Source organism: Nelumbo nucifera, chromosome 4, assembly GCF_055504915.1.
Source record: "Nelumbo nucifera cultivar China Antique chromosome 4, China Antique-T2T, whole genome shotgun sequence".
NCBI classification, from domain to species: domain Eukaryota; kingdom Viridiplantae; phylum Streptophyta; class Magnoliopsida; order Proteales; family Nelumbonaceae; genus Nelumbo; species Nelumbo nucifera.
In genome coordinates, this window is record NC_142652.1 from 37,031,320 (window position 1) to 37,043,770 (window position 12,451).

General features: G+C 31.4%; 2 non-coding genes and 1 pseudogene across 2 annotated transcripts; 2 read left to right on the forward strand and 1 right to left on the reverse strand.

The window, feature by feature from the left end:
• Window positions 1-3,056: 3,056 nt before the first annotated feature.
• On the forward strand, window positions 3,057-3,216 carry LOC148792183 (U1 spliceosomal RNA). Its single transcript, XR_016070455.1, has one exon. It is a non-coding gene; the product is annotated as a U1 spliceosomal RNA (small nuclear RNA).
• Window positions 3,217-5,152: 1,936 nt separating this feature from the next.
• On the reverse strand, window positions 5,153-5,271 carry LOC148792184 (U5 spliceosomal RNA). The gene has a single exon (XR_016070979.1). It is a non-coding gene; the product is annotated as a U5 spliceosomal RNA (small nuclear RNA).
• Window positions 5,272-5,921: 650 nt separating this feature from the next.
• Window positions 5,922-6,085, forward strand: LOC148792185 (U2 spliceosomal RNA; annotated as a pseudogene).
• Window positions 6,086-12,451: the final 6,366 nt, after the last annotated feature.

The window sequence follows — 12,451 nt, forward strand, 5'->3', positions numbered from 1 at the left end:
CAAGTCTTAAAAGTTTGGTCCATTAACATAGTAAATTAAATATGAAAAACTCTAGGAATATTGGTCAACAACCAACTTTAGAATATAGTAAATTAATTATTTTTGTGAAATTTTTTATTGGGATTCGATTTTAATTTGTAATATATTATGAAAAATTTATGTTGGAAGAATAAATTTTTATTTCAGGTGGTTAGAATATAAGATACGAGTGTCAAAATTTGCTCATGTAAATAAACAAACTAAAAACTAGAATCTAAGAATCTTAGAACCTAAGCTAGTAAACTACTTTAGATTTAGGTAAAATGGTATAATAAGATACTTTTGGCTATACTCTAACTCACTTTTATTAGTATTTTTTATTTAAAGCATTAAAATACTTTTCATTTTGATTTTTTTTGTGAACTAATAAATTAAATTAGCAAAACAATTTATGGGTTATATACATAAAAATGCATTTGTTTATTTGAATTAGGATTCAAACATGTAAAAATTTATGATTTTATAAATTTAGAATATAAGTGAATTTTTTACTATTATGGTACAATGAAAAATTTGTTTGATACCTTGTTAGTCCATAAAAGAATCAATGATACTTTTTTTAACTTGTTAGCCTTTATTTAATTATATTATTATTACAATTGTTAAACTTGTATTGTAAGACTCATGCTTGGATTGATGTATTTGTTATATTCTATATATGTTACTATAGAAAGAAATGTTCTAGACATCAAAGGGACCAATTGAGCATTAAATCTGTTGAGATCAACCCTCCTTTCCACTTGCAATATTTTAAGTCTAAAAGATCTAGAATATTACAAAACTAACAAGTTATTAGATTATGTAAAACTTGGCAAGAAAAATGAATAATATACGGACTTTACCTAAGAGTGTTATAGGTTTAGAGACACTGTGATGAGGAGGAAGAGGAATATGCAAATGGAAGATTGTTCAATTTATTTTGTAATATTGGTGACTTTCTAAAGAAAGAAAGAAGGTGAAAAGAGGATGGTGATGTTGCACTATGGAGAGGGTTGGGAAGTGGAAAAAGGGAGGAGGAAATTTTAGGTAAAATGTATTGAGCTAATTAAAAAAAAGCTATTATATGGGTAGATACACATGAGATATGGAGACAATCCTATATAAAAAAGGAATAATAGGAAAATCCAAAAAATTCATAGGAGCGAAACCTATAGAAAGAAAATTATAGGAGAAACCAACGAATTCATAGAAGAATTGTGGAAGAAAGTGTTAATTTGTTTTAGTTGGAGGGTTGGGAAGGGGAAAAGAGAAAGAGTTAAGTTGTGTTTGATTTGTGGGAAGATTTTGGTGGAATGAGATGGGATGAGAAAAGAAAACTGGGTGGAAATTTTTCTTGCTCCATTGTATGGTTGCAAAAGGGAAAATAGTGGAAAAATTTAGAAATAATTATTAATTAATTAGTAATATTTTATTATTTTATATATTACTTTTATTAAATATTAATATTTTAATGAAATAATTTTATAATTAATTATTATTGATAATTATCTAATTAATTACTTACTAAGAATTAATATTTATTATGAATTAATTAATAATTTTATTTTTCTTATTAATTATTTTTATTAAATAATTAATCAGATTAATAATCAAATCCTTATTTATTCATTAATTACTTAGCTAATTAATTATTAATTAGTAGATAATACTTTTTTATTACTTGTTATTTTATTATTAAATATTTAAAATCCATAATTAGTTAATTAATTATTATCTTATATTTTATTAATTTTTATGTTATTAGCAATATTATAGTTTATTAAGAACCATGACTTAATTAAATTTTAATGTTATTTATCATATATTATTAAAATATTTTTAAATTTATAAATTATTTATTTTAATTAAAATATTATAAAATAATTATTTAATTATTAATTAATTGTTAAATGCTTGTTGTTATTTCTTAATTAATTAATTAATCATTTTAATTAGTTTTTATCTTATTATGAATATTTTATTTTATTAATACTTATGATTGAATTAATAATTTTAATAGTTTATTTTGGAAATATAATTAACTATTAAATTATTTATTGATTAATATTTTTATTAATTAATTATTTAAGTTATTTATTAATTGCTTTAATTACATTATTTTATTAATATGTTATAAAATGATTAATTATTTATTTATAGGTTAAGAATCTAGTATTAACTCATAGAAATACTACAAGGATGGTGTTTTTTCTTTTAAATAAGTTTCACCCTACATTCTCACTTGTTTAGCACAAAGTGGTGAGACTCCACAACCCAAGAACTAGGATCTATAACCCCACCTTTTTCCCATCCCATCTCATGACATCTCACAAACTAAACATGAGAAGGGAGAAATATTCTAAATACTCCATGTTTTACCTTCTCATCCCACAAACCAAACCGAGCCTATGTATGTATAAATAGATTACCACCTTACATATAGATCACCACTTCACCACTCATTTGTTGAATGGTGAAAACATGGGCATTTTTGTGATGTTTTTTCTTATTTTTTATCATAATACCTATAATACCCTTAGATCCATTAATTATTTTTTTGTATGAAGTATTTTTCAACCTTCATCTTTATCATAATACCTATAATACCCCACACGAATTCCACAAAAGGAGGTCGACAAAAATCAGGTAAAGAAAAAGCATTATTGGAGGCAAAGTTTTGGACCCTCTAACTCTAATTATATTTGCCATGTGTTCCATTTTTTCGAGCATTGGGGGTATGGATGTGATTTTGGACGGTCAAGGAAATTTATTCATTAAAAAATTAAATACAAAATCGAAACGAAATAGTTCATATTTATCTGATCATGGCCAACGTCATTGGAAATAAGTAATACCAGTGCCTGAAAGAAGCTCTCATATGTATTTGAAGGCATCAGAAGGTATGACAGGAGAATGAGCAACTGAGCATTTCTGATTAGTCTAACGTTCTGTTTGGTTTGAAGTCCCACATCGGTAAGATAGGGGAGAAACAAATAAGAGAGAGAGATATAAGAAAGAATAGAGAGGAAGAGAAGAACATACTTACCTGGACGGGGTCAATGGGTGAACAAGAAGGCCCATGGCCTAGGCGGGCGACCTCCATTGCACTGAGGAGGGGTGCCAGCTTAACATCTCCCCAAGTGGGAGAGTGTACGTCATAATTTGTGAGAGCGGGGGTACGCGTTCGCGCGGCCCCTACCCAATGCTTCCTTGTTCAAGTTTTACTGTGTTAATTTGTTCTATATTGTGATGACCTACTTGGGAAGATGCAGTTAGCCTTCATTCAGACTTCCTTTGTTCTTTAAGGACTTGGAAGTCATTCATCTTCAACAGCGACTCGTGCTGTAACAAATTCTGAAGCATTAAGGCTATCATATCTTTGGAATCGGTTCCAATAACATTCTGTTATGTTTTCAAGTCCCACATTGGTAAAAGATAGGAAAGAAACAAATAAGAGAGGGAGGTATAAGAAGTAATATAGAGGAAGAGAAGAATTCTGTCAATAGTGAAAAGGTCAATGCATTGCTTCCTCCAAACCATCAAAAATATCCATGAACTTATTTCCTTATTTATTTTCTCAGAGTTTAGCTCATCTCCTTTATTAACATATGAAAAATGTCTTACACCCTCCAAACTAGAATAAAGAACGTTGTACTTCATCTAGTTGGTTCCTGGTAGAATATTCTTCGACAGACACCTGTACTTCAAATACTACTCTAGCAAGCATCTTCTCCAGTTATGTTCTTTCCTTTCAATGGGTTAAACCCTTTTTAGCATTAATATCTTTAGAGTTTAGATGGGTGTGGAAATTGTAGCAGTCATCCATGACTCAATGTTCTGTGGTTGTTACACAGAACAACCAATTAGTTTAGTTTGGGTTCATCCAGAGGAGTATTGGGTTGGTGAATTCCAATTTCCCCATGCTGTTCATACGAATCTGGCATGTCCTTAGTCTACCCATCCATCTCTTGCTTACAATCTCATTTTCTATTTCAACCCATAGCTCAATGGAGGAACATTGGCACGTTGAAATTTTTCTGATAAAGCATGAGTCTTAAAGACTTAATATGGATTCAAAAACTCTTTTTTGATGATATGACTTAGATCCTAATGTACCCTTGGTTAGTTTATACAGGAGACATGGATCTAATCACTTCTCTTTTCGTATTTAAACAAAATATATTAGAAAAAAATACCTGCAAAAGAAATCCTACCTGTTTTCAGTTACACGTATGTTCATGAAGATCCAGAAGTAAGCTGTACAGTATCATTAGTAGAGAAAGTTAATGTCACCAAAGTCATGTAATGTAACATATCTAAAATAACAATCCAAGAGGCCTGATATCATCCAGAAAAGGATAACAATTGCAACCCAGGTAAACAAAATAATGAAAAAATGAGACCATCTAACCTGAGATGAATTTTGGAACTCAAAAATAGTAAACAGAAATTGAAAGACAATAAGGAAATGAGTCACTGAGATGTTCTGTTTGTTTGTATTTAATGTGGATAATCATGAAAACAACTTGCATTTTATGACTACTTATAATCGACAAAAGTAAACTACCAATTAGTTGAACAATAAAAGCTGGCATTCTCATTGTTAAATTCAGTCAAAACTCAAACGAATTAATGTTTTGGTTGGCCAGAGCTGCTATTGTTCAGTCTGTCAGTTGCATTAAAAACTCAAACCAAAACCCATATCAAAAGTAAAGAATTTGAATGCCTGCAGACTACAGCACTTGGTCTAGGATTGGAAGTTGTCATATAGAAAGGTGTGTGTTCTTGGATCCTACATGTCAAAATTTGCATAAACATGATCTCATTAGAGAGACCTGCTCAAAGAGATAAACCACAAAGAGAGTCAAATGGTGAAGATCAAAAACTAGACGTTTTTCTTTTGCCAGTTTTTAAAGTTCCGGCCTCACTAAAATAGAAGACTGCAAAAAACCCATGAGGTGAGAAGTTTCTGTTTGCACATTTGTGAATTTGGTGGATAAGTTTTCCACTTGTAACCAAGAACACAGGACAAAGAGAATGAAATGCAGAGAAGAGAGAAACCGGACATCCAAAACCAAAACCCCCCACATCAAGTCAAACTGAAGTAAAACCTTGGGAGTAAAGAATTGTTGGGGCATTCCAAAAGATGGAAAAGCCCTCCAAAAATAGGCGTATGCCGCTGAATGCGGCGAGTACACGGTATTCTTTAGTAAAAGGCGAAAGAATAGTTCGCTATGTACTCACCGCGCGGCTGCGTGAATGAGTTGAAACGTAAAAGAATCTTATATAGAATTCATGGGGAGTGGAGTTCTCTTCTTTCTCCCGATATGGGATTCAGCCACAATTAATTGGAATTTGGAACTGCTGGTCCACACTCACTAATGGGTTTTATCCATTTTAAGGATTTGAAGTTGTGAATTGAGGTCTCTAGTTCTACGGAATTCCAGGCATGGATTCAGATTTGGGCTGGCAGATGGGATGGGAGGGCCCAACCCAAACCCAACTAACCCCACCTAAATTAGGAAAATTTGGACCTAAAATGAATCTATGTGGGCTTTAGATCTAAGTTGGGGATGAAATTTAAGAGAACCTAGAACCAACTAATCCCATATATGATGACAACTGAGATGTTCTTTCTGTGCGGTTGATAGTGTCTTTTGGGTAGCCGATCTGAACTTTGGATGAAGGCATGCATACCCCCACTATCACAAATTAGGATATACACTCAGTCATCACCCACTAGGGGTGGATGTGCACGGTGCAGCATTGAATTCCAGCCAATCTCAAATGGATGGCCTAGATGGGCCATAAACAACCATATGAAGCAATTAATAATGGCTGCTTGCAATGGTATAGTTGCAAGTATGCAACTCTAAAATGAAGGTGAGGAGTCAGATCGAACTATACCTCTCTTCGCCTTTTGGCTAAGATCAAGTGTAATATCTGTTCTTATCTTTATTCTTTTTTGGTAAATCATAATATCTGTTCTTATCAGTTTCATATCTGAAACATGAGCTAGCCATTGATCCACATGACATGATCACAGTAGTTTTCTGTTGAAGCCTTCCAATTGATCATCTGGATTTTGTCTTCACAACCCTTTGAGTAGTGCATTGGAAACATCTTTGCATGAATGAAAATATACAAGGACTGAGAAGTTGTTAATACATGGCTGAGAACGGTGTGAGAACCAATTTTATTGTGAGGATAAAATCGGGTCTCCTTTGAAACAAGATGAGATTTGTTGAGCAGCATAAAATTTTTCCTACCATGGCTGCTGCTGGTCGTATTTTGCCGAAATGTATTTTCTGTAATCCTGTGAAGTCTTCTTATCTTTCCATCAAGTTAGTCAAGGAGAAAGTTTTTGTAAGTCATCTATACACATACATCCACACACACAGGTAGGGATGACGTGGCCAGTCTTACCTGGTTAATTTATCTTATGGGCCGGGAGGGCCTTTTCTTCCCTTCATGGGCTGAGGCTGACATCTGAATCCAACATATGCCATAGTTGTGTATATCCAAATTGTATGACACCCTTCAATTCAATTTTGATGCATTTAAGTTAGTGATGGCACCTTTCAGTGACAACCATAAAACTTTCGTTTGGTTTGGTGCAATGTGTTCAATTTTCAAAAGCTTTGAAACTGGTGGAGGGAATTATATTCAAGGTCAAGGTCTTTGAGAACTAATAAATGCAAAGGATGACAGGAAATAGTCATAAAACTTACGTAAGATACAAATAATGTGATCAATTGACACACCAAGAGTTGGAAGGATCTGACCGAGTGAAATTTCATATATCGGGTTGAAATTATGATGGAAATAGAGATATATAAATTGCAGGCTTATGATATTCTTAATTAGGGGTGGTCATGGACACACCTTTCAATCCGATCAGAAATTAAAAATTAAAAAAAAAAAGGAAAAAAATCCCGCAAAACCAATCCATCAAGCTATTGAGCAATCAAGCAAGCTCTGTAAGTCCACCGTTTTTTATACTTCTTAGTCTCTTACTCTGTTCATACTTTCCACTTCTCGCTTCTCATTCGCTGGAATTTTGGATTTGCAGAGAAGGGCTTGAAAATGGCAATTTTGGAAGCATCAACGACTCCAACGGTTGAGAATTCTGAAGAGAATCAGGAGAACTCAGAGCCATTGATTCCTGGGTTACCGGACGAGATCGCCGAGCACTGTCTTTTACATCTCCCCTACCCTTATCAGATGCTGGTTCGTTCTGTGTCTTCGTCTTGGAACAGAGCCATCACAAACCCCAACTTTCTGCTTTCCAAGAAAACCCTCTCGCTCTCTATGCTTTACATCTTCGTCTTCGCCTTTCACAAACCGACGGGCAAGATTCAATGGCAAGCCGTGGACCCACGATCGGGTCGTTGGTTCATCTTACCTCCCATGCCCTGCGTCAAACCTGTGTGCCCTCCTGGCTTCGCCTGCGCATCGCTGTCACGGCAGGGTGTGCTTTACGTGCTCGGCGGGATGCGCTCCGACACGGAGACATCGTTGCAAACGCTGATGACCTACAGGCCAGCGCCGGTAGGGGTTGGCGAGGTTTTATTTTCAAAGAGTAAGGATACATTTAGTCAATTATGTTTTAGCTAAAACATAAGGATAATTTAAAAAATTTATCCTAAAAATTATTTTGAAAATTAATAAATTTTTTATAGTAAAATTAATTTTACAAGATTACTATTTTTTATTATTTTATTTATACAACCAATTTTATTTATAATATTAGTAATTTAATTGAACTTTCAATTAATAAAATTTGTTGTAAAATTATTATTATTATTATTATTATATTAACAAGTTTGAATTAATTTTTGCAACTTTTTATTGTTATTATAATTAAAGGTCACCAAGTATGAACAGTAGAACATCTTTCCACAGACATGCAGAGAAATTGATCCGTCGACAATGGCCTAGACTCATTGGAACCATTTGAATTTGACTTGGGCAGGAAAGGGCTGCAAGCACCAGAAGAACAACAAAACACCAAGATGGAGCTGTTGATTCTTTGACGCTTATGTTTTCTTGTCCTCTTACTCTTTTTATTGTATCAAAGGTATGTATATATATATATAGAGAGAGAAAGAGAAAGAGAAAGAGAAAGAGAAAGAGAGAGATATATATATAGAGAGAGAGAAAGAGAGAGAGATCAATATATATAGAGAGAGAGAGAGAAAGAGAGAGAGTTCGAGAGAGATCATTAATTTTGTGGTTCAATAATGTATATTGTCTTGTATATATGAAGCCTGCAAATCGATCATCAGAGGCGGAGAGGCTAATGCATATTAATTTTCCGTTGATGACAGTGTGATCTCTGCTGACTCTGCAAAAAGTGACATATCCGCCTGGTGTAGGACAACCAAACCCAATTCCCAGCGCACCCAACACTCCTATCCCGTGAGGGCTGAGAGGAAAATGGACGTCGATCCGGCAATCAGATCATATGTCTCTTACAATAAGTTACATTAATATAACCATGACTAGATACCTTTTTCGACAAAACAAACAAGGAATTATCTGCTCTCTTCATTTCCTTTATTTCTAATGTAGTAGATGTATGTAAAAAGAAGGAATGATTGAAAAAGAAGAAATTAAAAAAGTAATTGGACAATAAACAGATTATTTATCATGTCCAAGTTTGTAAAGATGGAATAAGTCTTTTAAGATAGGCCGACCATGTCCATGTTGTATCAACAGCTTTGTAGTTTCTTTAATTTGGATTAATTAATATTTCCAAGTAAAATTTAGTGACTTTTGTTTCATCTAGTGAATGTGCTACCCAATCTGCCTGTGAAATTTGAGAATACATGCATTGTTCATATGGGGGTATTTTTGGTGTTTAAATTATATATTTTCTAAAAGCCTATACAAGTTTATATATATATATATATATATATATATATATATATATATATATATATATTGTATTTGAATAAGGTATACTGCACAGAAAACCCTAATTTTCAATGGGAAAACTAGTAAGTGTCTAATTGAGATTTGTAATGTTGTATTGAACATAAGACTTTGTTTGTTTGCTGTCATTTGCACTGGTTTAAATGTATACATGGGAGTGCAAAAAGGCTTTGTGTAAACTGTAAATTCTGGTTTACTCTTCTGCCACAGATTTGATCTATGTGTCTTATTTTTTTTTGTAAAAATTAATTAAAATAGGAAGAGGGTCATTTGTTTAGGAGTGTGAGGTAGGGAGAAGCAAGATGATGTGGTCCTCACTTATATGAGAGAATTGACTATTGAGGCAGGAGGCATCCAAGTAGTTCAAAATTTTCATTAGGTTTTAGGATGCAAAATTTTGACTGCAAATGAGACAAAAATTACAAATTTTGTATCAGTTACAAGTGCAAATCATCATTACAAACAAAATGATGCAATAACTGGATCACATGCAAAATTTGTATTCGGTTCAGATAATTTTGCAAGGATTCATCTGTTGATGGAGGCACAAATCATCACCAAATCAAGTTACAATTTGTATGTTTTCTTTTCCATATGTTTGCATTCCAGTTGGTATTTTCTTGATTTTTCGTATAGTAAAACCTGAAGAAAATAGTTTCAAATATCGCCTTATAGATATTGTTGTACTAATTGATAAAAGTAGAAGGTTCAGACATTGTTAAACATCCAATTTGGCTTTTGTTTCAGCATTTTTTCAAGGTCTCTAAGATTGTATGCAAAACCCTTAGGCTATGTTTGGTTTGAAGGAAAAGGTAGGGAAAGGAAGGGAAAAACAGGGAAACCCATACAAGGTTTGTAAAGATTTCCCTACCTTTCCCTACTTTTTCCTTCGAACAAAACGTAACCTTGATTACTTTTACATCGCATATATAATATCATGTATATCTCATATATAATATCATGAACAAAACGTAACCTTGATTATTCCTCCCTGGAATAATCAGAGACCTTGATCTTACCTTTATCAAAATCAGATTTCAATTTCTATGTTTGTCTTTAAAAAATAGGGAAATTGTCTAAAACTCACCATGAGTTTTCAACATTTCTCTTAAATTCACAACTTTTCAAAATGTCTAAAACTCACCATGTCATTAAGTTTTTATTTTTCAAAACTCACCTTCCATTAGTGCACCATTAATGTTTCTTAACAGAGGTGTCCATGTCATCATAAATAATAATTTTCATGACCCAATTACCCTTGAATGGCGAGTTATAGGAAAAATGGCCTTTTTCATTTTTCAATTTTATTGTTTTTTTTCATTTTTAGTGTTTTTTTATAATTTCCATTGTTTTTTATAACTTCTGTTTTCTTTATATTTTTCTATTTTGTACTATCTATAAATTTTCCTATATTTTTTGTTATTTATTTGCAATTTCTGTGTTTTTCTATAATTTTTGGTGTTTTTTCTACAATTTTTATTTTCTGATTATTTTTTATATTTTTTTGTAATTTCTATGTTTTTATGTATTTTATATTTGAAAATATTTTTTTGAACTTTTTCATTTTTTCATGTCTAAATATTAAAATGGTATATATTAACACCCGTTAATTTATTTTGTATTTTTCGATGAAAGGTTAAAATGGCATTATATTAACACCCATTAATCTATTTAGTGTCAAGTTAGTGACATTATGAGTTTTAGACATTTTGAAAAATTGTGGTGAATTTAAGAGAAATGCTGAAAACTCATGGTGAGTTTTAGACAATTTCCCTAAAAAATAATAATCGTACTACTATAATTAAAGCTATTTTTAGAGAATTTAACTAAAAGGGATTTTGACATGCAAATTTTTGTCATTGTGGCATGTTATTCAAACCATGGACAGACCAATCCATTCTGAACATGCGTAAGGTGAACGAACTATAAGGGGAGATGGATATTATGAAGGGCATGGGTCGCTTGAAAATGGGTAAGATCAGACCCATTTTCAATCATCTTTTTCATCTTATTCAATTTATCGAGTGTATTTTGCCTGCTCAATTGTCACGAATGGAGGGACCCACCCATGTTGTAGGAATCTAGTCCTAAACTTGTAATCCATACACATCATAGCAATCTCATGAAACCTCACTCATCTTGTAAGTACATACCATACCATCCAGAAGTATAAACTTTAAAAAACCAATTATTTTTAAAGTATATAAGTATAATAAATATATATAAATATTAAATATTAAATTTATCAATTATAGACTTTTTATAGTTATACATAATATATATGTAGACATAATTATTGGATTGTGATTGTTGTTGTTTGGTTTATTTTATTAGTACTTTTTTATTGTTATTTTATTGTTAGTCTTTAATAATTAATATCTTAGTATTTGTAGTTAATATTATTTAATTATTAGTATTAATATTTTTATTTTATTATTTATTTATTACATAGTATGTATAACTAAAAGTATTTTTCCTACCCCAAAATATATTTTATTAATATTTTATTTATACATTATTATTATGTTAAATAATTAATATCTTTCTTTGCTATTATTATTTTAGTAATACTTTATTATAGTATTATTATTTTATTATTAAATTAATAATATTTTATTACTTTATGAATATTAGGGTTTTGGGGTTTTGTATTATGAGTTCTTTAGTCCTTAAGGGGGCCTAAAATACCCAAAGGTCCTTACATCGCCCCCCTCTCTTAAATGTCTTTTATAAATGTAACAGTAACATGCATTAAAATAAGAGGCCTTGGAAAACACAAATGTCTCTCTCTCTAATAGTGTGCAACTTTATTAATCTATTCAAAATATTCAATGATTAATCTTTTTATATTTTTAAAACAAAATAAAATAAGAAAAATGAAAAAAATGGAGAAAATAGATAAATAGCTTCTCTTAAAGAAGAGGCATGATGACATGCACCATCCAATTTTATTTTATATACTAGCAGGGATCTGTGTGATGCACAGGAAAATCTGAGAGGTTTAATAATTTTATTTACCATTAATTAATATTAAATTAATAGTCAAAATTTTTTGTTTAATTAAATAAAAGTATTCAAAGTTATTGTTAATATCTAAAATTTTAATAATTTTAATTTTCATTTAATGTTGATTTACATAAAATAATTAATGTTAATTTAATATGAATAAATATTTTTTAATAAATTTAGTTTTATTAATAATTTGTAGTAATTTTAATAATTATTATTATTTTTATTATTTTTAAATGAAATTTTGATTATCTTTGAATAAATAAAAATAATTACAAAAGCTAACATTTTTATTATTTTCACTAGTAATTAAAAATTATATAGGAATGAGAATGGGGTGGGTTCAGGGTAGGGCACCCCATCCCTATCCCTGCCCCATAGTTAAGACACTCTACCCCATCCCCGCCCCGTCCCTAGTGTCGGGTGGGTTCAGGGCAAGGCAACCACTCCTCAATGTTAAGTGAGTTCAGGGACAAGGCACCCCACT